Genomic DNA, 23,781 nt, shown 5'->3' on the forward strand with positions numbered 1-23,781 from the left:
TCCATTGATCTATGGCTCTGTTCTTGTGCCAGTACCAAATTTTCTTGATTACTGTGGCTTCATAGTAGAGCTTGAAATTGGGTAGCATAATCCCCCCCACCACTTTATTCTTCCTTTTAAGAATTTTTTTGGCTATTCAGGGTCTTTTGTGGTTCCATATGAATTTTAGAACTATTTATTCCAGTTTGTTGAAGAATGCTGTTGGTATTTTGATAGGGATTGCATTGAATCTGTAGATTGCTTTTGGCAGGATGGCCATTTTGACAATATTAATTCTTCCTATCCATGAGCATGGAATGTATTTCCATTTATTAGGGTCTTCTATAATTTCTCTCAAGAGGGTCTTGTAGTTTTCAGGGTAGAGGTCTTTCACCTCCTTCATTAGGTTTATTCCCGGGTATTTTATTCTTTTTGATGGAATTGTTTTCCTGACTTCTCTTTCTGCTAGTTCATCATTAGTATATAGGAGTGCAACAGATTTCTGTGTATCAATTTTGTATCCTGCAACTTTGCTGAGTTCAGATACTAGTCCTAGTAGTTTTGGGGTGGATTCTTTAGGATTTTTTAAGTAACATATCATGTAATCTGCAAACAGTGACAGTTTAACTTGTTCCTTGCCAATCTGGATGCCTTTTATTTCTTTGTGTTGTCTGATTGCTGTGGCTAGGATCTCCAGAACTATGTTGAATAAAAGTGGGGAGAGTGGGCATCCTTGTTTTTTTCCCAATCTTAGAGGGAAAGCTTTCAGCTTTTTGCTGTTCAGTATAATGTTGGCTGTGGGTTTATCATATATGGCCTTTATTATGTTGAGGTACTTGCCCTTTATACCCATTTTGTTGAGAGTTTTATCATAAATGGATGTTGAATTTTGTCAAATGCTTTTTCAACATCTGTGGAGATGATTATGTGATTTTTGTCCTTTTTATTGATGTAGTGGATGATGTTGATGTATTTTCTAATATTGTACCATCCTTGCATCCCTGGAATAAATCCCACTTGATCATGATGTATGATCTTTTCAATGTATTTTTTAATTCAGTTTGCTAATATTTTTTTTTTTGCTGAGTATTTTTGCATCCATGTTCATCAGGGATATTGGTCTGTAATTTTCTATTTTTGCTCTCCCTTTATTTTTTTCCCTTCCCCATTCTTAGTGGCCCTTCAAGTGTCTGACTGATTTAGAATTTCTGGAGAGAGGAAAACAGAAATTCTTGAAGACAATGGCTCTTTCTATATCCTGTACATCCTAAGTCCCCTGCAGACATTACCACCATGTGTGTGTGTGTGTGTGTGTGTGTGAGGGGACATAGTTCAAATCCCCAGGGCCCTAGAATCCTGGGAGCTGTTGGATGGCTGCATTGCCACGGCCTGGACCTCAGAAGGGAAGGCTGGGCCCTAAGCCTGGGGGCTCCTAGTGCACCAAAGCTTCCGAGCCCAGACCTAATACAGGAGCCCAAGAATGGCCTAGAACAGAATCTGGGAGCTGAGACAGTGGGCATCTCAAGGGAGACCAATGTGGGACCATGACTGGAAGAGACTTCCTATTGTTTTGGTGTTTCAGAAAACCCCAAGGCCATGCAGGTGGAGTGAGAAGCCCCTGTAATGACTGGGATTGGATTCCTGTCAGCCTGGTGCAATCAGGACATTAGGTCAGGTTTAAGTTGATTTAATGGAAACAAACGAGAAGGAAAGATAGTTGTTACCCCCTGAATTGCAGACTCAGGTCTGTATGCTCTACACCAGCCCACTGGCCTAACACACCTGGCTTAGAAGAAGTCCTCTGGGGCAGTGAGGGATGAGCTGGCATCTTCCTGCATGAGGCAGAAGGGAGGGTTCTCACTGGCTCAGATCACCAAAAGCCAAAGCCCAGAAAGGGCCTTCAGTGCCAGGTCTCACCTGCCAACTCGAGGCTGGGGCACTACTGACCATTGGCGTAACTGCTGGGTACCAAGCCAGCCCAGGGGGTAACTGGTATGGTAAAGAACAGACAATGGGGCACACATTTCTGTCTGATACACTCATGATGTGGACACCCAGGCAAGATGGATGCGTATTTGGTATCTTCTCATGCATCTGCAGGAATAAGAGCTTTATGTCAAATAATAGAATATGTCTGTCCACCCCACTCAGGAGAGCACTCAAACTCAGCAGCTATGGGGTGCTCCGTGGAGCATCTGCAGAGATGCTGTAACCCAATTGGGTAGATGGAATGGAGTGGTGCAAGCTGGGCCTGCATCACACCAGGATAGACCCACTCCAGCTGGACACTGTGTGGCCCCAAGATGCTACTCATGGAGCAGCCGTGCTGCCTCCACACACGTTGTCTGAGAGAAAGGGTGCAAACTGAGGGTACAAAGGAAGGGCAAAGGGAGTGAGGTGGGCGAACCCACACTTCAAACTGTACTTTCCTTCCTCCAAAGTCTGTACTAAATTCACCTCCTCCAGGGAGCCTTCCCAGATAAGCAGTCCAGTCCCCTAGATGACACACTCCCAGGTTTGGCTCCATTTCTGGCATGAGTTTCCCTCTCATCCTTGCCACATAGAGCATCTGTGAGCCAGTAAGAACCCCGACAACCGCCGTGCCAGAGCTTGATGCACCTGTACCTACTGTGGGTTTCCAGACACCATGTCCCCCATTTCCCTGAAACGTTAAGAAAGAAACCAGATGTGAGCATGTGGAAAGCTCAGCTGACAGCTAGATCCTTCAGGTGTTTCTTAGCTCCCTGGGGAACTGGCTTCCCACCCAGGACCTTCAGGCCTTGCGAGCACCAAGCTGCATAAGCTGAGTCCTTAGCTGGGACTCCCTCCGCTTCCACAGAGACAAGAGCTGCCAAGTCAGCTGGCCCTTCTCGGAATCTAGATGTTTGCCCAGTGGACCCTCTTCTAGGGAGTTCTCTCCCCACCAGCCCTCAGTTCCTACTCTCCCCTTCCCCAGGGAGCCCAGCTGCCTGCCAAATGGCCTCCAGGGAACAAGTCCACGCACCCCAGCCTGGGCACATGCATACACATGCATGGTCTGTGTGTGTGCATGATGTATGTGGCATCTGTGGGTTGTGTGTGGTCTCTGGAGTCTGTGTGGTGTGTGTACATATGTGTGGTCTGTGGGGGGCTGTGTGCATGGCGTGTGAGTGGCCTGTGGGGTCTAAGGGGCGGTGCTGTGGCCCAGATGCCTCACATGCTCACCCTGCTGGGAGGAAACCCTCTAACCCTGGTGCCCTTTCTCTCCAGCCTTGGCTTTTTTTTTTTAAGAAAACCCCCATCCCCATCCCCACCCCGGGTCCTACAGACCAAAGCAGAGGAGGCAGGAGGACACATCCAGAGGGACCCTCAGGGCCTGTGGTGTTTCACAAGTTTCTTTTGGGACCCTCAGCTGGGAGTCAGGCTGGGTCACACACAATGACAGGGTCCCTGCCCTCATCAGCCCACATCCCTCTGCCAGCCTAGCCAGGGCCCACAGGCCCCCACCACCTGGAGCGAGGCAACACACACAGCACCGGGGCCTTCTTCTCCGAGAATACCCTCAGGCAGAAGTCACCATCCTTGAAGGATGGCACCACCAGGTACTCACCCCAGGGCAGCCGGGCCTGGCCAGAGACTTCCCGCAGGCAGAGGGAGGTGCCAGAGCAGGCGGAGGGCTGGCGGCCCAGAAAGAAGGTCCAGTGCAGGTGCTCATCTGTGTGACTCTCCAGCTATAAAACACAACAGAGTCTGTGTCTCCTGAAATCCTGGAAGATGAAGGTTGAAGAGTGGTTTGATCATGTGCGGATTTAGGGATCATTGATTTTTGACTCAGGACAAGAATTTGGAGACCTTGGGTTTTCTCATGAACTCACATGTGTCAGTCAAGTGCCTTTAGGGCACCTTCTGGGGGCCAGGCCCTCTTAGAGGCCTGGCCCTCGAGCCCATCCTTGGCCAGACCCTGGCCCTCATCCTGCTAAATGCAAGCTGAGTGGCAGGGTCCCCAGGGCACTCAGCTTCCCTCTGGGTATCTGTCCCTCTGCATCACCAACAGACGCATCTGCCACTGTACCTAGGGAAGCAGCATCGATCCCAGTTTAGGCTTGCGCCTGGGAGGGGCCTTAAGTCCGGTCCCCTCCCCACACCTTCAACTCTTCAGGGAAATGACTGTGCAAGTGAGCAGGGCAGTCAGTCTAGGAGGCCCAGGAGGCAGCTCTGGAGGAGGGGACAGGGGCTGCAGCCAGGCCTCCTCAGGGCATTTATTGTCTTTGGAGAGGAAGGTCTCCCTGTGACCCACATGGGGAGTACGCAGGTGCTAGCAGTGTAATTGCCATGTTAAGCCCCCACCCCATAGCACTGTTTCTTTGTGATCAGTCTTCATCAGCATGTGGATGACAGAGGGTGGGTCCTGATAAGCTGCAAGTAACATGACTTCTGTGTGACCTGGAGCCAGAATGCCACCTCAGAGGGGGCAGTGTCCACCCACAGTCACCAGACCCTCTTTGGAGCCCACGTCTGCTAAGCAGGGGAGGAAGGAGGGCCATCAGCCCCCACTCCCTGGCCAGGACTCCTCAGGGATCCCCAGCCAGGCCCTGCTAACCTGGCTACAAGGGCAGCCACAGGACATGGCGTCTCCAAAACGTCATCCTCTGGGGAGGGGAGAGCTGGGGCACAGCCAGCATGGCTGTGCAGAGATCTAAGTGTCAGGAACGGCCATCCCTGAGGATAGCAAGGGGAGGGCATGGCCCCAGGGACAAGTTCTGAGGAGTCAGGAAGCAGCCACTAATTTGGATTGGGTAGGGTGAGGGGCATGCGGAGTTCTAGCAAGAACCCAGGCTGGACAGACTGGAAAAGCCCTGCTTCGGAGGCCAGAGTGAAACTGAAGGGACTGAGGCAAGTGCCAGGCCCCTCTCTCCTACCAGGGACTCCAGACAGGCCCCAGCCCTCACACCTCCCCTAGTTCTGGCTATGCAACTGAGAGAGGTTCTCAAAGCTTGGGCCCAGGCAGCATGCACACCCCTGGGGAACTGGGTGGAGCTACAAATCCTCAAGCCCCACCCCAGAACCAAAGAATCAGAAACTCAGGGTGGGGCCCAGCAACCTATGTTCTGACAAGACCCCAGGGGCTTCCGAGGCAGCAGTTTGAGAACTGCCACCAAAGACCCTCCAGCACTTATAGAGGGCAGGATGCACAGTGACATGATGAGGGCACAGAAGGCAGTTGGGGATCACTTGTAGAATGAGACATTTCTGACGGCAGCCACCAGCCACCAATGCCGGGGTTCTTGTTCACGAAGCCTAAGAATAAGCTTCACAAACACCCAAGGAAGGAGAGCAAGGTACAGGCTTTTATTTAGAAATAAAGTGAGAGGAAAGAGCTCCTGGCTCACACCATGAGGGGACAAGAGAGTCCAGGGTGGTGTGTTGTCTAGGGGATTTATAGGCAGTTGAGGATTTGGGGGAATGTGAAAAAAAGGCTTAGGAGTGTGGACTTGTACCATCTGCCTTGCCCTCAAGGTGAGCTGGGTTGTTGTCTGTTTGCTAGGGCTCTTTACAGTGAGGTCATGGGTTCTGCTGAGATACCTTTGCAGAACACTCAAACATTCCAGGCCAAGTTGCTCCTGGCCTTTTGACCTTTAACTGATCTCACTGAAGATGTCTATATTCCTAGTCTAGTATCTTTACCCTAGAGAATTAGTGTGACCTTGACTTTGCATAATGCTGAACACAGAGTTTCCATAGGGCCTTTACATTGTTACATTGCTTTGACTGTAAATATCTTGCCTTGCTTTTTCTGGAGGCCCTCACCCTACTCTGTCTAAGCCCACGGTCCCTGTCTCACCACCAGACCCAACCCAGGTTTGCATTTGGTTACTTTTGCATGATCTACATCCTGCATGCTCCCTTTCCATGGTCCACATGCATTTTCAAGCCTGCAGGCAGGTAGACCAGCAGTCTGAGGCCCTGGAACAGATGTGGCTGAAGCCCAGGAATGGGGATCTCACTGGCACATGCTGCATGGATGGCCTGCTGGAGACTGGGGAAGTAGGCTAAGATGGCAGTGGGGCAAAGGCACCCCACAGAATTGTGTGGTTGCCTCTAGCTGAGGGAGCCCAGACATGCCAGAGGTTCTTGGCCCCGGGGGCACATTGGAATCACCCCAGAGATTCAGATATAATTGGTCGGGGGTGCACCCCAGTCATAGAGCCCCACCAAGGGTCTCTAGCAAGGCCAGAATGAAACAGGCCTGACTGTGCTGGCTGCCACAGCAGGTGCACTCACAGTGAGCCATGCCGGTCACACCCCCACCCCCCAGCAGAGTGCTTCCCAGGGCTCCTGCCCTCAGCCTCGGCAGAGGGATTGGCTGAGTGATGCCTGAGATGGCAGAGGAAACCCCAGATGTAAGTATGACAAAGATGACAGTCTTCATCTGTAAATCACAGAAGAGGAGCAGGGAAAGTGGGGAGCTAATAGTTACAGTTGGTGCTTCCCTTTCTTATCGGCATTCAGAGCACTTATTTCTGTTGGCTAGGTAAATAGGATGCTATAATCATCTTGTTCAGATCAGACCACCAGACATATGGTAGGCAAAGGTCTCTGTCCCCTCCATGGAGCCTAGCCGGTAAAACTCAGGATTGTCTACACTAACTCTCAGGAGCACTGGGTTGCTGGATCACATGGGCATCTGATCGTGGGGCTTTGGCTGCCATCAGAGGAAGTATATGCTGCTGTGCGCCCACCTCAGAAGGCAACCAAGCTTTCTTACTGAAGGAAGGATTTCTCTGTCAGCTCTCACATTCCCCTTTGGGGACCTACAGGCAGAGGAAAGAGCAGGTCACTGAGAGTGCAAAGGCCCCCTTTGTGCCTGTGCACCCTCCCCACCTGCAGACAGACAGCAATCTTGGCCACTGGGGAGGAAGCCCATGCTGAAGGAGAGAGTCCTCAGTGCTTCCCAACTGAAGAGTCACAACACGGAAGAAAGCCAGCTCAGGAGAGTGTTCCTGACACCACAAGGGGACAGACGAGGGGACCTGGTGGCCTGATGTCCCCCATCCCATGTTTTGGCCACATGAGCTGGCAGACATTCTCACCAGTCCAGGGAGTGAGGCTCTGTCCCTTGTGGTGGAAATGCTTACTCCTACAGGTGAACCCACACATCCAGGGTGGAAGAGGGCTCCGCCCCACTCTGATCCTCCCCCTTTATTCCTGCCACAGGGGCTCTGTTGACCAGAAGGGCAGGAAGTCCATTGCTTGTGGCTGACACAAAATTGGGGAAAATTTGGATCAGCCAGCATCCATTTGCAATTAGCAGCAGAGGTGAAAGTCCAGGGCCACTGCAGCACCTCTGACTTCCAGTTCAAGGCCAACCACCCATGCAGAGGTCCCGGCTGCCTAGGGGATGGGATCCTCACAACATCTGCCTCCCCTCCCTGCCCCTCGGCAGGGACTCTCGTCATTCACAGCTACCTTTCCACCCAAACACCTGCCATGCCAGCCACCAATCCAACCCACCCTGCCAGGCCACTGCCTGGGACAAATCCAAGCAGTGAGGCAGGACAGCAGCTCAGCCCTTACCCACAGATGGGTATAAAGGGACAGTCACCCTTGAAATGCAGGATCCTGAATGCAAACAACAGGACCGGCTGGCATGAACCTGTTGTCCCAGCTGGCAGATAGCAACGGGAAGAAAGGAGGCTAGACAAGCAGGGCCCTGGAGCCTTTCAGGTGGTACTGGCTGCTTCTCAGGCAGTGTCAAGTCTTCAGCCTCAAACCAGACTCCAATTCACAGACAGTTCAAGCCAGAGGGGTCAGAGAACGTTGCACACTGCAGCCACGTGCCAGTACACCCTAAAACACTCCCTCAGCCTAGCTTTGAGACTGCAGTGTTTACCAATTCATGCTCTAGATTATATGCCTCTGACCCTAAGAAGGCCCACAGATCACATCCACAGACTAATTTTATAGGCAGCTATAATTGGACGTCTGAAAAACTGACATGCTGTGTGTAGGTATTACCTGTGAGAGCAAACGCGGTGCCAACAAGACCATCTCAGTGTGTTGGCTTACAACCCTGTGAAAGAATGCTCTGCTGATCTGCTTGGCTAAGGTGGAGCTGGGTGGGTGACGGCAGCCACAGTCCCTGAGAAGCCCGCCTGCAGTCATGCCCACCACCTGCTACCCTCTCTCAAAGCCATCACTCCCTTTCCAGCCGCAGGGAACACATGGTTCTGCCTGGCTGGAATGTTCTCCCAAACGTGAAGACCTTTGGAATCCAGCTCATCCTTGAAGCCCTGACCAGGCTCCATGAAACTGTGCCCACTGAGACTTCGGCACACAGTGTTGGTTCCTGCCACAGCAGACCACTCTCTAGGCAGTGAGGTGCGTGTCTGACCTCCCAGTCCAGACGCAGCCAAAGGAGACAACAGGCCAAACTGGGGTCATGTGTCCTAAGCCCACATCATCAGACCAAGGCTTATTGCCTGACTTCATTACAGCGTCTCCCATGAGTGGGATGTTAAACCAGATAACCTTGGTCAGTACTAGTTAGGTGGTCTGCCTGACAGACCGCTGCTGTCCACTAAATGAAGGTGACCCTGCTAGTGATGTCCTTGTCCTGCCCCTTCTGCCTTTAAACGCCTTCCATTTTGTACAGCTCTTCAGAGCCCCTTTGTATTTACTGGATGGGAGGCTACCTGATTCATGAATCATTGATAAAGCCAATTAGATCTTTAAGATTTACTCAGCTGAATTTTGTTTTTTAATAGCTCCTTCAGAGTGGTGACCATGTGCCTTCCTCCTTTGTGTCTCATCTCAGCACCAGGCACATAGTAGGTGGTCTGGTGCTGTTTGCATCCCAGCTTAGGTGCAGGGCTAAGCCAGTGTGAGATGGGAGCATGTTTGGAATTCTTTTCTCCAGCCACCAAGGAGCAGTGATTTGCTAATTCCCCACCTTCCAGCACAAATACACATACACCCCACACCCTAACTCTAAAGCCCTGAGTTCCAACAAAGCAGAAAGGGGCTGGAGGTAGTGTGAGCAACAGCACACCTCTCCTCACTGGTTTCCTATTATAGCACTGCTGTCAGGAGATAATTTACAAGGACTTGGGCCTCCAGACAGCTCTGGGTTTCCTGCTTAGAACTGTTTTTTCTCAAGAAATTCACTGTTAATAAAATCATATAACAGCTGCCATGAATCCATCCAGAATTTGTTATAAGGAGTCTCTGCCTGTATAAAAAAGTGGATTCCTCTTGGTTTGTGACCAGGCTTGTCAAGACCCAAAGGCCTTGCCCTAATGAACCTGTGAGGCTGTGATATCCACAGAGGGTGGTTACCAGTGCACACTGGCACATGGATCAGGCCCTGCAGCGAGCTGTGACCCCAGGGACACCAGAACTGGAAAGGGCCCTGTGGCTTCCTCATCCCGGACATGCTCCCAAGAAGTGCCTCAAGGCTGACCAGGGAGGGAGGAAGGGGGCTTCCACATCTAGCCTCCATTCCCCCAATGCCCCTCATACCTCTGTGTCACCTCATGGGCCCCATGTTCTGGCTCCTGTCCCAAGAAGCCTTTACTTGGCAGGAGACTAGTAAGTGTGCTACACCGAGCCCTCAGTGAGGGAGTTTAATGAACTACACATCCCAGTGTTAGCTGCAGACACTTAAGCCATAGGAGTGAATCTCTAGTTGTGGAATCAGGCTGCAGTTAAGGTCAGTGGAAGAGGCATTTAGGGTAGGAAGAAGAATGCTCGGTTAGGAGTATCCAAGCAATAGGGAAGATGTGTTCCAACTACTAGCCAAAATTTCCCAACTAAAGACATTGCGTGTGCAAAAGAGATGACCCCAGCTCGGGAGTACCTTGTAGGCAGCATAGCAGATGCTAAGCATGCCTGTCCTATCTGCTTCTGTCACCTGCAGTTCTTCTGCCCCAGACCCAGCGGCACCATCAGCAGGGCTTGCCGACGCTCTCCTCCTGGCAGTCGTCTACCTCATCCAATCAGATTTTGAACTGGTGGTTGGTCCAGTAAGTGGCTGGAAGGTGATGGTTCCCCTAGGGGCCAAGGGGATGGGGAAGAATGAGACAAAAGGGAGACTACCATCATCCCTCCAGAAGCATGACTGGCCACGTGGCCCAGTAGGCAGGCTCCAGCAGTTTTCCTCACAGGCAGTCTGGCATGCCCTCTCTCCCTGACCGGCCCCCCACCACCACACACACACATCAGCAGACAGCCTGGAATCCACTTGTCCATTTGGCCCACTAGCACCCTGACATGCTTGACAAGGGACTGTTCAAGGTCCCGTGGTCCCAGGGCTACTGGGTCTCCAGGAGTAATCTCCATGTCTTCCCAGGGAATGGCTAATGCACCCTTTCTGGGCTTCTAGCTTGTGAAGACAAACCCACCCCTCAAGGAAGAGAGATCTCTGGGTAAGAGGCAAGTTCCTGGGACAGAAGAGGACAAAGTCCAGAGGAGATTAGCCACCAGAGGCCGTACCGACAGGTCACAGGCACAAAAACTACTCTTGGCCCTGGAAACCCCTTCTGGAGGGGCTCCTGAAGCCCCTGCTTGAGGTCACAGCCCGAAGCAGCCCCAAAGCTGATCCTCTGTCCATCAGCCCAGGGCCTCCGGGTGCTCGATGCTGTAGCCTGCAGATGAGACACCCTCCCACTCAGGAGGAAGCCGTTTAATAATGCACAACAAGTAATCATTAACAGCTAAGAAGCGAGCCTGCTGCACCACCTACGGATATTTTAAAAGACTGCTTTATTTCAAAGATGACTTTTTTTTTGGTATCATTAATATACAATTACATGAGCAACATTACGGTTACTAGACTCCCCCCATCATCAAGTCACACATGCTCCATTACAGTCACGGTCCATCAGCATAGTAAGCTGCTGTAGAATCATTACTTGTCTTCTCTGTGTTGCACAACCCTCCCCGTGCCCCACACACACATTATACATGCTAATCATAGTGCCCCCTTTCTTTCCCCCTTGCTTATCCTTCCCTTCCCACCCATCCTCCCCTGTCCCTTTCCTTTTAGTAACTGTTAGTCCATTCTTGGGTTCTGTGAGTCTGCTGCTGTTTTGTTCATTCTCAAAGATGACTTTTAAAAATTTTTTTATTAAGGTATGATTGATATACACTCTTATGAAGGTTTCACATGAAAAAAAATGTGGTTACTACATTTACCCATATTATCAAGTCCCTACCCATACCCCAATGCAGTCACAGTCCATCAGTGCAGCAAGTTGCCAGAGATCCACTATGTCCCTTCTCTGTGATACATTGTTCTCCCCTTGATCCCACACACAATGTGTACTAAACATAATACCCCTCACTCTCCTTCTCCCTCCCTCCCCACCCACCCTCAAACATCCCTCCCCTTTGGTAACCACTAGTTCATTCTTGGAGTCTCTGAGTTGGCTGCCATTTTGTTCCTTCAGTTTTGCATCATTGTTATATTCCATAAATGAGGGAAATCATTTGGCATTTGTCTTTCTCTGCCTGGCTTATCCGACTGAGCATAATGTCCTCCAGCTCCATCCATGTAGTTGAAATTGGAAGGATTTGTTTCTTTCTTATGGCTGAATAGTATTCCATTGTGTATATGTACCAAATCTTCTTTATCCATTCTTCTACAGATGGACACTTAGGTTGTTTCCATATCTTGGCTATTGTAAAAAGTGCTGCAATAAACATAGGGGTGCTTATGTCTTTTTGAATATGAGTTGTATTCTTTGCATAAATTCCAAGGAATGGGATTCCCAGGTCAAATGGTATTTCTATTTTTAGTTTTTTGAGGAACCTCCATACTGCTTTCCACAATGGTTGAACTAGCTTACATTTCCACCAGGTTCCCCTTTCTCCACATCTTCACCAACATTTGTTGTTCTTAGTCTTTTCGATCCTGGCCATCCTTACTGGTGTGAGGTGATATCTCATTGTGGTTTTAATTTGCATTTCCCTAATGATTAGTGATGTGGAGCATCTTTTCATGTGTCTGTAGGCCATCCGAATTTCCTCTTTGGGGAACCATCTCTTCATATCCTCTGCTCATTTGTTAATTGGGTTATTTGCTCTTTGGGTGCCAAGGTGTGTAAGTTCTTTATATATTTTGGATGTCAACCCCTTGTCAGATATGTCATTTACAAATATATTCTCCTGTACTGTAGGATGCCTTTTTATTCTGTCGATATGTCCTTTGCCTACAAAAAATTTTTAATTTGATGTAGTCCCATGAGTTCATTTTTGCTTTTGTTTCCCTTTCTCAAGGAGATGGTTCTTGAAGAAGTTGCTCTTGCTTATAGTCAGGAGATGTTAGCCTATGTTGTCTTCTAGGAGTTTTATGGTTTTATGACTTACATTCAAGTGTTTAATCCATTTCAAGTTTACTTTTGTATATGGGGTTAAACAATAATCCAGTTTCATTCTCTTGCATGTAGCTGTCCAGTTTTGCCAACACCATCTGTTGAAGAGGCTGTCATTTCCAAATTGTATGTCCAGGGCTAATTTATCATATATTAATTGACCATATATGGTTGGGTTTATATCAGGGCTCTCTACTCTGTTCCACTGGTCTATGGGCTGTTCTAGTGCCAGTACTAAATTGTCTTGATTACTGTGGCTTTGTAGTAGAGCTTGAAGTTGGGGAGCGTAATGCCCTCAGCTTTATTCTTCTTTCTCAGAATTGCTTTGGCTACTCGAGGTCTTTTGTGGTTCCATATGAATTTTAGGATGATTTTCTCTAGTTCATTGAAGAATGCTGTTGGTATTTTGATAGGAATTGCATTGAATCTATAGATTGCTTTAGGCAGGATGGCCATTTTGACAATATTAATTCTTCCTATCCATGAGCACTGGATGTGTTTCCATTTCTTGGTATCTTCTTTAATTTCTCTCATGAGTGTCTTGTAGTTTTCAGAGTATAGGTCTTTCACTTCCTTGGTTAGGTTTATTCCTAAGTATTTTATTCTTTTTGATGCAATTGTGAATGGAATTGTTTTCCTGAATTCTCTCTCTGCTAGTTCATTGTTAGTGTATAGGAATGCCACAGATTTCTGTGTATTAATTTTGTATCCTGCAACTTTCCTGAATTCAGAAATTAGATCTAGTAGTTTTGGAGTGGATTCTTTAGGGTTTTTTATGTACAATATCATGTCATCTGCAAACAGGGGCAGTTTAACTTCTTCCTTGCCAATCTGGATGCCTTTTATTTCTTTGTGTTGTCTGATTGAGATGGCTAGGACCTCCAGTACTATATTGAGTAGAAGTGGGGAGAGTGGGCATCCTTTTCTTGTTGCCGAGCTTAAAGGAAAAGCTTTCAGCTTCTCACTGTCAAGTATAATGTTGGCTGTGGGTTTGTCATACATGGCCTTTATTATGTTGAGGTACTTGCCCTCTATACCCATTTTGTTGAGAGTTTTTATCACGAATGGATGTTGAATTTTGTCAAATGCTTTTTCAGCATCTATGGAGATGATGATGTGGTTGTTTTTTTTTTTGTAGATAATTATTTTTTATTGAAGGGTAGTTGACACACAGTATTACATTAGTTTCAGGTGTACAACACAGTGATTCAACATTTGTATACATGATAATTCTAGGTACCAGCTATCACCATACCAAGTTGTTACAATATTTTGACTATATTCCTTATGCTATACATTACATCCCGGTTACTTATTTATTTTACAATTGGAAGTGTGTACTTTTTTTTTGTGAGGGAATCTCTCAAATGGTTGTTAACAACAATAAAATTCTGTATAGGGGAGTCAATGCTCAATGCACAAGATGATGTGGTTTTTGTCCTTCCTTTTGTTGATGTGGTGGATGATGTTGATGGATTTCTGAATCTTGTACCATCCCTGCATCCCTGGCATAAATCCAACTTGATCATGATGGATAATCTTTTTGATGTATTTTTGAATTCGGTTTGCTAATATTTTGTTGAATATTTTTGTATCTATGTTCATCAGGGATATTGGTCTGTAGTTTTCTTTTTCTTGTGGTGTCTTTCCCTGGTTTTGGTATTAGAGTGATGCTAGCCTCATGGAGTGAGTCTGGAAGTATTCCCTCCTCTTCTATTTCTTGGAAAACTTTAAGAAGAATGGGTATTAGTTCTTCACTAAATGTTTGATAAAATTCAAAGGTGAAACCATCTGATCCAGGAGTTTTGTTCTTAGGTAGGTTTTTTATTCCAGTTCAATTTCGTTTCTAGTAATTGGTCTGTTCAGATTTTCTGTTTCTTCCTTGGTCAGCCTTGGAAGATTGTATTTTTCTAGGAAGTTGTCTATTTCTTCTAGGTTATTCAGTTTGTTAGCATATAATTTTTCATAGTATTCCTTAACAATTATTTGTATTTCTGTGGTGTCCGTAGTGATTTTTCATTTCTCATTTCTGATTCTGTTTATGTGTGTGGACTCTCTTTTTTTCTTGATAAGTTTGGCTAGACATTTATCTATTTTGTTTATTTTCTCAAAGAACCAGCTCTTGCTTTCATTGATTCTTTCTATTGCTTTATTCTTCTCAATTTTATTTATTTCTGCTCTAATCTTTATTATGTCCCTCCTTCTACTGACTTTGGGCCTCATTTGTTCTTCTTTTTCTAGTATCATTAACTGCGAGTTTAGACTTCTCATATAGGATTGTTCTTCTTTGTTGAGGTAGGCCTGTATTGCAATATACTTTCCTCAAAAGGCTGCATCCCACAGATTTCGTGCTGCTGAATTATTGTTGTCATTTGTTTCCATATATTGCTTGACCTCTGCTTTTATTTGGTCATTGATCCATTGGTTATTTAGGAACATGTTGTGAAGCCTCCATGTGTTTGTGGAATTTTTCATTTTCTTGCTAAATTTATTTCTAGTCTCATAGCTTTGTGATCTGAGAGACTGGTTGGTACAATTTCAATCTTTTTGAATATACTGGGGCTCTTTTTGTGGGCTAGTATATGATCTATTCTTGAAAATGTTCCATGTGCACTTGAGAAGAATGTGTATGCTGCTGCATTTGGGTGTAGAGTTCTGTAGATGTCTGTTAGGTCCAACTGTTCTATTGTGTTGTTCAGTGCCTCTGTCTCCTTACTTAGCTTCTGTCTGGTTAATCTGTCCTTCAGAGTGAGTAGAGTGTTGAAGTCTCCTAGAATGAATGCATTGCATTCTATTTCCCCTTTCAATTGTTAGTATTTGTTTCACATATGTGGGTGCTCCTGTGTTGGGAGCATAGATACTTATAATGGTTATATCTTCTTGTTGGATTGACCCCTTTATCATTATGTAATGTCCTTCTCTGTCTCTTGTTACTTTCCGTGTTTTGAAGTCTATTTTGTCTGATACTAGTACTGCAACACCTGCTTTTATCTCCCTATTGTTTGCATGAAATATCTTTTTCCATCCCTTGACTTTTAGTCTGTGCATGTCTTTGGGTTTAAGGTGAGTCTCTTATAAGCAGCATATAGATGGGTCTTGTTTTTTTATCCATTCAGTGACTCTCTGTCTTTTGATTGGCGCATTCAGTCCATTTACATTTAGGGTGATTATCGATAGGTATGTACTTATTGCCATTTCAGGCTTTAGATTCGTGGTTACCAAAGGTTCCAGGTTACTTTCCTTACTATCTCAGAGTCTAACTTAACTCACTTAGTATGCTTTTACAAACACAATCTAAAGGTTCTTTTCTATTTCTCCTCCTTTTCCTTCCTCCTTCATTTTTTATATATTAGGTATCAAATTCTGTACTTTTTGTCTATCCCTTGATTGTCTTTGGGGATAGTCAATTTAATTTTGCATTTGCCTTGCAATCAGCGGCTCCACCCACCCTACCGTGGTTTTACTACCTCTGGTGACAGCTCTCCAACCCTAGGAACACTTCCATCTATAGCAGTCCCTCCAAAATAGACTGTGTACATGGTTTGTGGGAGGTAAACTCTCTCAGCTTTTGCTTATCTGGAAACTGTTTAATCCCTCCTTCAAATTTAAATGATAATCTCGCCAGATAAAGTAATCTTGGTTACAGACCCTTCTGCTTCATTTCATTAAATACATCATGCCACTCCCTTCTGGCCTGTAAGGTTTCTGCTGAGAAGTCTGATAGCCTGATGGGCTTTCCTTTGTATGTGATCTTATTTCTGCATCTGGCTGCTTTTAACAGTCTGTCCTTATCCTTGATCTTTCCCATTTTAATTACTATGTGTCTTGGTGTCATCTTCCTTGGGTCCCTTGTGTTGGGAGATCTGTGGATCTCCATGACCTGAGAGACTATCTCCTTCCCCAGAATGGGGAACTTTTCAGCAACTACCTCCTCAAAGACACTTTTTATCCCTTTCTCTCTGTCTTCTTCTTCTGGTATCCCTATAATGCGAATATTGTTCTGCTTGGATTCGTTCTCTCAATATTCTTTCATTTTTAGACATCCTTTTTTCTCTCTGTGCCTCAGCTTCTTTGTATTCCTCTTCTCTAGTTTCTATTTCATTTATCATCTCCTCCACTGCATACAACCTGCTTTTAATACCCTCCACAGTGATTGGATCTCTGACCTGAATTCATTCCTGAGTTCTTGGATATCTTTCTGTACCTCCATTAGCATGTTGATGATTTTTATTTTGAACTCCCTTTCAGGAAGAGTCCAAGATGACTTGTTAAAAAAATCTCTTGAAATAGTGACTGCACAAGCCAGGGCACAGAGAGGGCAGATGGGTCACCCAAGGGCACCCAGCACTCTATGACAGAGTCAATAGCAAAGCAGAGTTGAAGAGGCTGGCCTGACCAGTGTCTCCACACTAGGGCCTCAGCAATTTGAATGGCCAATGATGGTATGCCCCTGAGGAAGGGGGGTTCTTACATCCGCTAAATGAAAGTCCAACGTGGTCCAACTCACAGGGGTTCAAAAGCCACTGATTACTGTATTTTCTTAAGAGTAGTATTACTAATGCAGCTTCAATCTTTAAGAATCTCCACTTCCAGAGTTTTTATTTAGGGCACAAATGTGTGGATTTTAAAGCAAGTCTGCAGGCTCGATAGGAGACAGCTCTGTCATCTTCTACACTCACATCATCACTGGAGGGCAGGAGTAATGCATCTCCTCCCGGAAGCTGGCTGGCAGCACAGATGGGATGGTGACTCCATGTGTACAGACACCTCAGGGACCCCTGAGGCTCTGAGCTCCCAGAATCATCTATGCAAACTTCCTATGCATTTTCTAAGAGCTTGCTAATGGTGAGCAGACTTGAATTTCTCCCAAATGCAACATTACTGCAATCCCCACACATATTTTGTTTACTCCATGACAGAACTGGAGGAAGATAATGGGCCCTAATAATAATAATACATCACATTCATGACATCACCCAGTTAAAGCACTGCTGAAGGTGGGCACCACTACTCCATTTTCAGGTTAGAAAACAGGCCCAACAAGGACCTGAACATTATAAAGGCCATATATGACAAACCCACAGCTAACATCATACTTAGCAGAGAGAAGCTGGAAGCTTTTCCTTTAAGATTGGGTAGAAGACAAGGATGCCCACTCTCTCCACTTTTATTCAACATAGTTCTGTAGGGCCTACATAGAAATCAAACATCACAAAGATATAAAAGGCAACCAGATTGGTAAGGAAGAAGTTAAATTGTCAATGTTTGCAGATGACATGATATTATACATGAAAAACCCTAAAGAATCCATCCCCAAACTACTAGAACTAATAACTGAATTCAGCAAATTTGCAGGATACAAAATCAATACACAGAAATCTGCTGCATTCCTATACACTAATGATGAACTAGCAGAATGAGAAATCAGGAAAACAATTCCATTCACAATTGCATCGAAAAGAATAAAATGCCTAGGAATAAACCTAACCAAGGAAAATGAAAGATCTATACCCTGAAAACTATAAGACATTCATGAGATAAATTAAAGAAGACACCAATAAATGGAAATACATCCCATGCTCATGGATAGGAAGAATTAATATTGTCAAAATGGTCATCCTGCCTAAAGCAATCTACAGATTCAATGCAATCTCTATCAAAATAACAATGGCGTTCTTCAACAAACTAGAGCAGATAGTTCTAAAATTCATGTGGAACCACAAAAGACCCCGAATAGCCAAAGCAATCCTGAGAGGGAAGAAAAAAGCTGGGGGGAATTACACTCCCCGACTTCAAGCTCTACTACAAACCCACAGTAATCAAAACAATTTGGTACTGGCACAAGAACAGAGCCATAGATCATTGGAATAGAATAGAGAGTCCAGATATAAACCCACACATACATGGCCAATTAATATATGATAAAGGAGCCATGGACATACAATGGGGAAATGACAGCCTCTTCAACAGCTGGTGTTGGCAAAACTGGGCAGCTACATGTAAGAGAATGAAACTGGATTATTGTCTAACCCCATACACAAAAGTAAACTCCAAAGTTACTCAGATCAAAGACCTGAATGTAAGTCATGAAACCATAAAACTCTTTGAAGAAAACATAGGCCAAAATCTCTTGAATATAAACATGAGCATCTTTTTCCTAAACTCATCTTGTCAGGCAAGATAAACAGAAGCAAAAATGAACAAATGGGACTACATCAAAATAAAAAGCAAAGGACAGCATCAGTAGAACAAAAAGGCATCCTACAGTATGGGAGAATATATTTGTAAACAATATATCTGACAAAGGGTTAACATCTAAAATATATAAAGAACTCACACACTTCAACACCCAAAAAGCAAATAACCCTATTAAAACATGGGCAGAGGATATGAAGAGACAATTCTCTAAAGAAGTTCAGTTGGCCAACAGACACATGAAAAGATGTTCCACATCACTAATTATCAGGGAAATGCAAATTAAAACCACACCAGTAAGGATGGCCAGCATTGAAAACCCTAAGAACAACAAATGCTGCTGAGGATGTGGAGAAAGGGGAGCCCTTCTACACTGCTGGTGGGAATATAAATTAGTTCAACCATTGTGGAAAGAAATATGGAGAGAGGTTCCTCAAAAAACTAAAAATAGAAATAGCATTTGACCCAGGAATTTCACTCCTAGGAATTTACCCAAAGAAAACAAGACCCCAGATTCAAGAAGACATATGCACCCCTATGTTTATCAAAGCACTATTTCCTATAGCAAGAAGTGGAAGCAATCTAAGTGTCTATCAGTAGATGAATGAATAAAAAAGATGTGGTGCAAGGGGATTAAAGATGGTGGCATGACAGGAGAGACAGAGGCTTCCTCCTAGAACTGGATACAATTAGAAAATTTAATTGGCGCAACTAATCCTGAGAGAGCAACAGGAAAGAGGACAGCGTCCTACTGCACACACCTGGAGAAAAGAGCAGACCTCAGCAAACAGGGTAATGTACCAAAGCTGTGGCCAGGCGGGACCCAAGCCCTTCCCCCAACCCAGCTCACCTGTGAGAGGAAGAGAAACAGAGCAGGGAGGGAGTGGAAGGCTTGGGACTGCTGAATACTTAGCTCTGGAGATCTGCTCTGGGAGCACAAACCTACATTTCATGGTACTTTCATGAGACTTGCATGACTACTGGGTTGGAAAGTTAATACAGGCAGAGTTCCTGGGGAGACTGGGATCCTGGCTGCTTGTGAAAAGCAGGGATCCATATCTGGCTGCTCTAGGACAAAAACATACCTGTGTGACCAGACCACTGGCTCAGGCTGTGGAGACAGGCACAGCAGCCAGGAGGCAGGGAACAGCTCTTTCCTCCCCCTAGGTACCAGTACCACTCCCCTGCAACCCCAAACATTGCCTCAGGGGCTGAGCAGCTCCAGAATAGAGCTTCTGGACACGAGAGGGCCCCATATACAAACATGAAACGCCAAAGGAACCTTGTCCAGAGTAAAATTGTTAATACAACTCCCGAGAAAGATTTAAATGATATGGACCTTGTGACTCTTCCTGAAAGGGAGTTCAAACTAAAAATTATCAACATTCTAAAGGAGGTACGGAAAGACACCCAAGAACTCAGGAATGAATACAGGTCAGAGATCCAATCACTGAAGAACACGATGGAGGGTATTAAAAGCAGGATGGATATGGTGGAGGAGACAATAAATAAAATAGAAACTAGAGAAGAGGAATACAAAGAAGCTGAGGCACAGAGAGAAAAAAGGATGTCTAAAAATGAAAGAATATTGAGAGAACGAATCCAAGCAGAACAATATTCGCATTATAGGGATACCAGAAGAAGAAGACAGAGAGAAAGGGATAAAAAGTGTCTTTGAGGAGGTAGTTGCTGAAAAGTTCCCCATTCTGGGGAAGGAGATAGTCTCTCAGGTCATGGAGATCCACAGATCTCCCAACACAAGGGACCCAAGGAAGACGACACCAAGACACATAGTAATTAAAATGGGAAAGATCAAGGATAAGGACAGACTGTTAAAAGCAGCCAGATGCAGAAATAAGATCACATACAAAGGAAAGCCCATCAGGCTATCAGACTTCTCAGCAGAAACCTTACAGGCCAGAAGGGAGTGGCATGATGTATTTAATGAAATGAAGCAGAAGGGTCTGTAACCAAGATTACTTTATCTGGTGAGATTATCATTTAAATTTGAAGGAGGGATTAAACAGTTTCCAGATAAGCAAAAGCTGAGAGAGTTTACCTCCCACAAACCATGTACGCAGTCTATTTTGGAGGGACTGCTATAGATGGAAGTGTTCCTAGGGTTGGAGAGCTGTCACCAGAGGTAGTAAAACCATGGTAGGGTGGGTGGAGCCGCTGATTGCAAGGCAAATGCAAAATTAAATTGACTATCCCCAAAGACAATCAAGGGATAGACAAAAAGTACAGAATTTGATACCTAATATATAAAAAATGAAGGAGGAAGGAAAAGGAGGAGAAATAGAAAAGAACCTTTAGATTGTGTTTGTAAAAGCATACTAAGTGAGTTAAGTTAGACTCTGAGATAGTAAGGAAAGTAACCTGGAACCTTTGGTAACCACGAATCTAAAGCCTGAAATGGCAATAAGTACATACCTATGGATAATCACCCTAAATGTAAATGGACTGAATGCACCAATCAAAAGACAGAGAGTCACTGAATGGATAAAAAAACAAGACCCATCTATATGCTGCTTATAAGAGACTCACCTTAAACCCAAAGACATGCACAGACTAAAAGTCAAGGGATGGAAAAAGATATTTCATGCAAACAATAGGAAGATAAAAGCAGGTGTTGCAGTACTAGTATCAGACAAAATAGACTTCAAAACAAAGAAAGTAACAAGAGATAAAGAAGGACATTACATAATGATAAAGGGCAAAGTCCAACAAGAGGATATAACCATTATAAATATATATGCACCCAATACAGGAGCACAAAAACATATGTGAAACAAATACTAACAGAATTGAAGGAGGAAATAGAATGCAATGCAGTCATTTTGGGAGACTTCAACACACCACTCACTTCAAAGGACAGATCCAACAGACAGAAAATAAGTAAGGACACAGAGGCACTGAACAACATACTAGAACAGATGTACCTAATAGACATCTATAGAACCCTACATACAAAAGCACCAGGATACACATTATTCTCAAGTGCACATGGAACATTCTCCACAATAGACCACATACTAGGCCACAAAAAGAGCCTCAGTAAATTCCAAAAGATTGAAATTCTACCAATCAACTTTTCAGACCACAAAGGTATAAAACTAGAAATAAATTGTACAAAGAAAGCAAAAAGGCTCACAAACACATGGAGGCTTAACAACACGCTTCCAAATAGTCAGTGGATCAAAAAACAAATTAAAATGGAGATCCAGCAATATATGGAAATAAATGACAACAACAACAACACAAAGTCCCAACTACTGTGAATCCCAGCAAAAGAAGTCTTAAGAGGAAAATATATAGCAATCCAGGCATACTTAAAGAAGGAACAACAAACCCAAATGAAGAGTCTAACGTCACAATTATCATAATTGGAAAAAGAAGAACAAATGAGCCTAAAGTAAGCAGAAAGAGGGACATAATAAAGATCACAGAGGAAATAAACAAAATTGAGAAGAATAAAACAGTAGAAAAAATCAATGAAACCAAGAGCTGGTTCTCTGAGAAAATAAACAAAATAGATAAGCCTCTAGCCAGACTTATTAAGAGAAAAGGAGAATCTACACACATCAACAGAATTGGAAACGAGAAAGAAAACATCACGATGGATCCAACAGAATTACAAAGAATTATTAGAGAATACTATGAAAACCTATATGCTAACAAGCTGGAAAACCTAGAAGAAATGGACAACTTCCTAGAAAAATACAACCTTCCAAGACTGACCAAGGAAGAAACACAAAATCTAAACAAACCAATTACCCGCAAAGAAATTGAAGTGGTAATCAAAAAACTACCCAAGAAAAAAACCCCCGGGCCAGATGGATTTACCTCAGAATTTTATCAGACATACAGAGAAGACAAAATACCCATTCTTCTTAAAGTTTTCCAAAAAACAGAAGAGGAGGGAATACTCCCAAACTCATTCTATGAAGCCAACATCACCCTAATACCAAAACCAGGCAAAGACCCCACCAAAAAAGAAAATTACAGACCAATATCCCTGATGAATGTAGATGCAAAAATACTCAATAAAATATTAGCACACTGAATTCAAAAATATATCAAAAGGATCATACACCACGAACAAGTGGGATTCATCCCAGGGATGCAAGGATGGTACAACATTCGAAAATCCATCAACATCTTCCACCACATAAACAAAAAGAAAGACAAAAACCACGTGATCATCTCCATAGATGCTGAAAAAGCATTCAACAAATTCAACATCTATTCATGATAAAAACTCTCAGCAAAATGGGTATAGAGGGCAAGTACCTCAAAATAATAAAGGCCATATATGAAAAACCCACAGCGAACATCATACTGAACAGCGAGAAGCTGAAAGCTTTTCCTCTGAGATTGGGAACAAGACAGGGATGCCCAGTCTCCCCACTGTTATTTAACATAGTACTGGAGGTCCTAGCCACAGCAATTAGACAAAACAAAGAAATACAAGGAATCCAGATTGGTAAAGAAGAAGTTAAACTGTCACTATTTGCAGATGACATGATATTGTACATAAAAAACACTAAAGACTCCACTCCAAAACTACTAGAACTGATATCGGAATACAGCAAAGTTGCAGGATACAAAATTAACACACAGAAACCTGTGGCTTTCCTATACACTAACAATGAACCAATAGAAAGAGAAATCAGGAAAACAATTCCATTCACAATTGCATCAAGAAGAATAAAATACCTAGAAATAAACCTAACCAAAGAAGTGAAAGACCTATACCCTAAAAACTATAAGACACTCTTAAGAGAAATTAAAGGGGACACTAACAAATGGAAACTCATCCCATGCTCTTGGCTAGGAAGAATTAATATCGTCAAAATGGCCATCCTGCCGAAAGCAATATACAGATTTGATGCAATCCCTATCAAATTACCAACAACATTCTTCAACAAACTGGAACAAATAGTTCAAAAATTCATATGGAAACACTAAGACCCCGAATAGCCAAAGCAATCCTGGGAAAGAAGAGTAAAGTGGTTGGGGATCTCGCTCCCCAACTTCAAGCTCTACTGCAAAGCCACAGTAATCAAGACAATCTGGTACTGGCGCAAGAACAGAGCCACAGACCAGTGGAACAGATTAGAGACTCCAGACATTAACCCAAACATATATGGTCAATTAATATTTGATAAAGGAGCCATGGACATACAATCGGGAAATGACCATCTCTTCAACAGATGTTGCTGGCAAAACTGGACAGCTACATGTAAGAGAATGA

At 44.5% G+C, this 23,781-nt stretch overlaps 1 pseudogene; it reads right to left on the reverse strand.

Moving 5' to 3' along the window:
• Positions 1-23,781, reverse strand: part of LOC118913589 (calpain-8-like) — a 77,098-nt pseudogene that overhangs the window by 19,072 nt on the left and 34,245 nt on the right.

Source organism: Manis pentadactyla, chromosome 9 (assembly GCF_030020395.1).
Source record: "Manis pentadactyla isolate mManPen7 chromosome 9, mManPen7.hap1, whole genome shotgun sequence".
NCBI lineage: Eukaryota > Metazoa > Chordata > Mammalia > Pholidota > Manidae > Manis > Manis pentadactyla.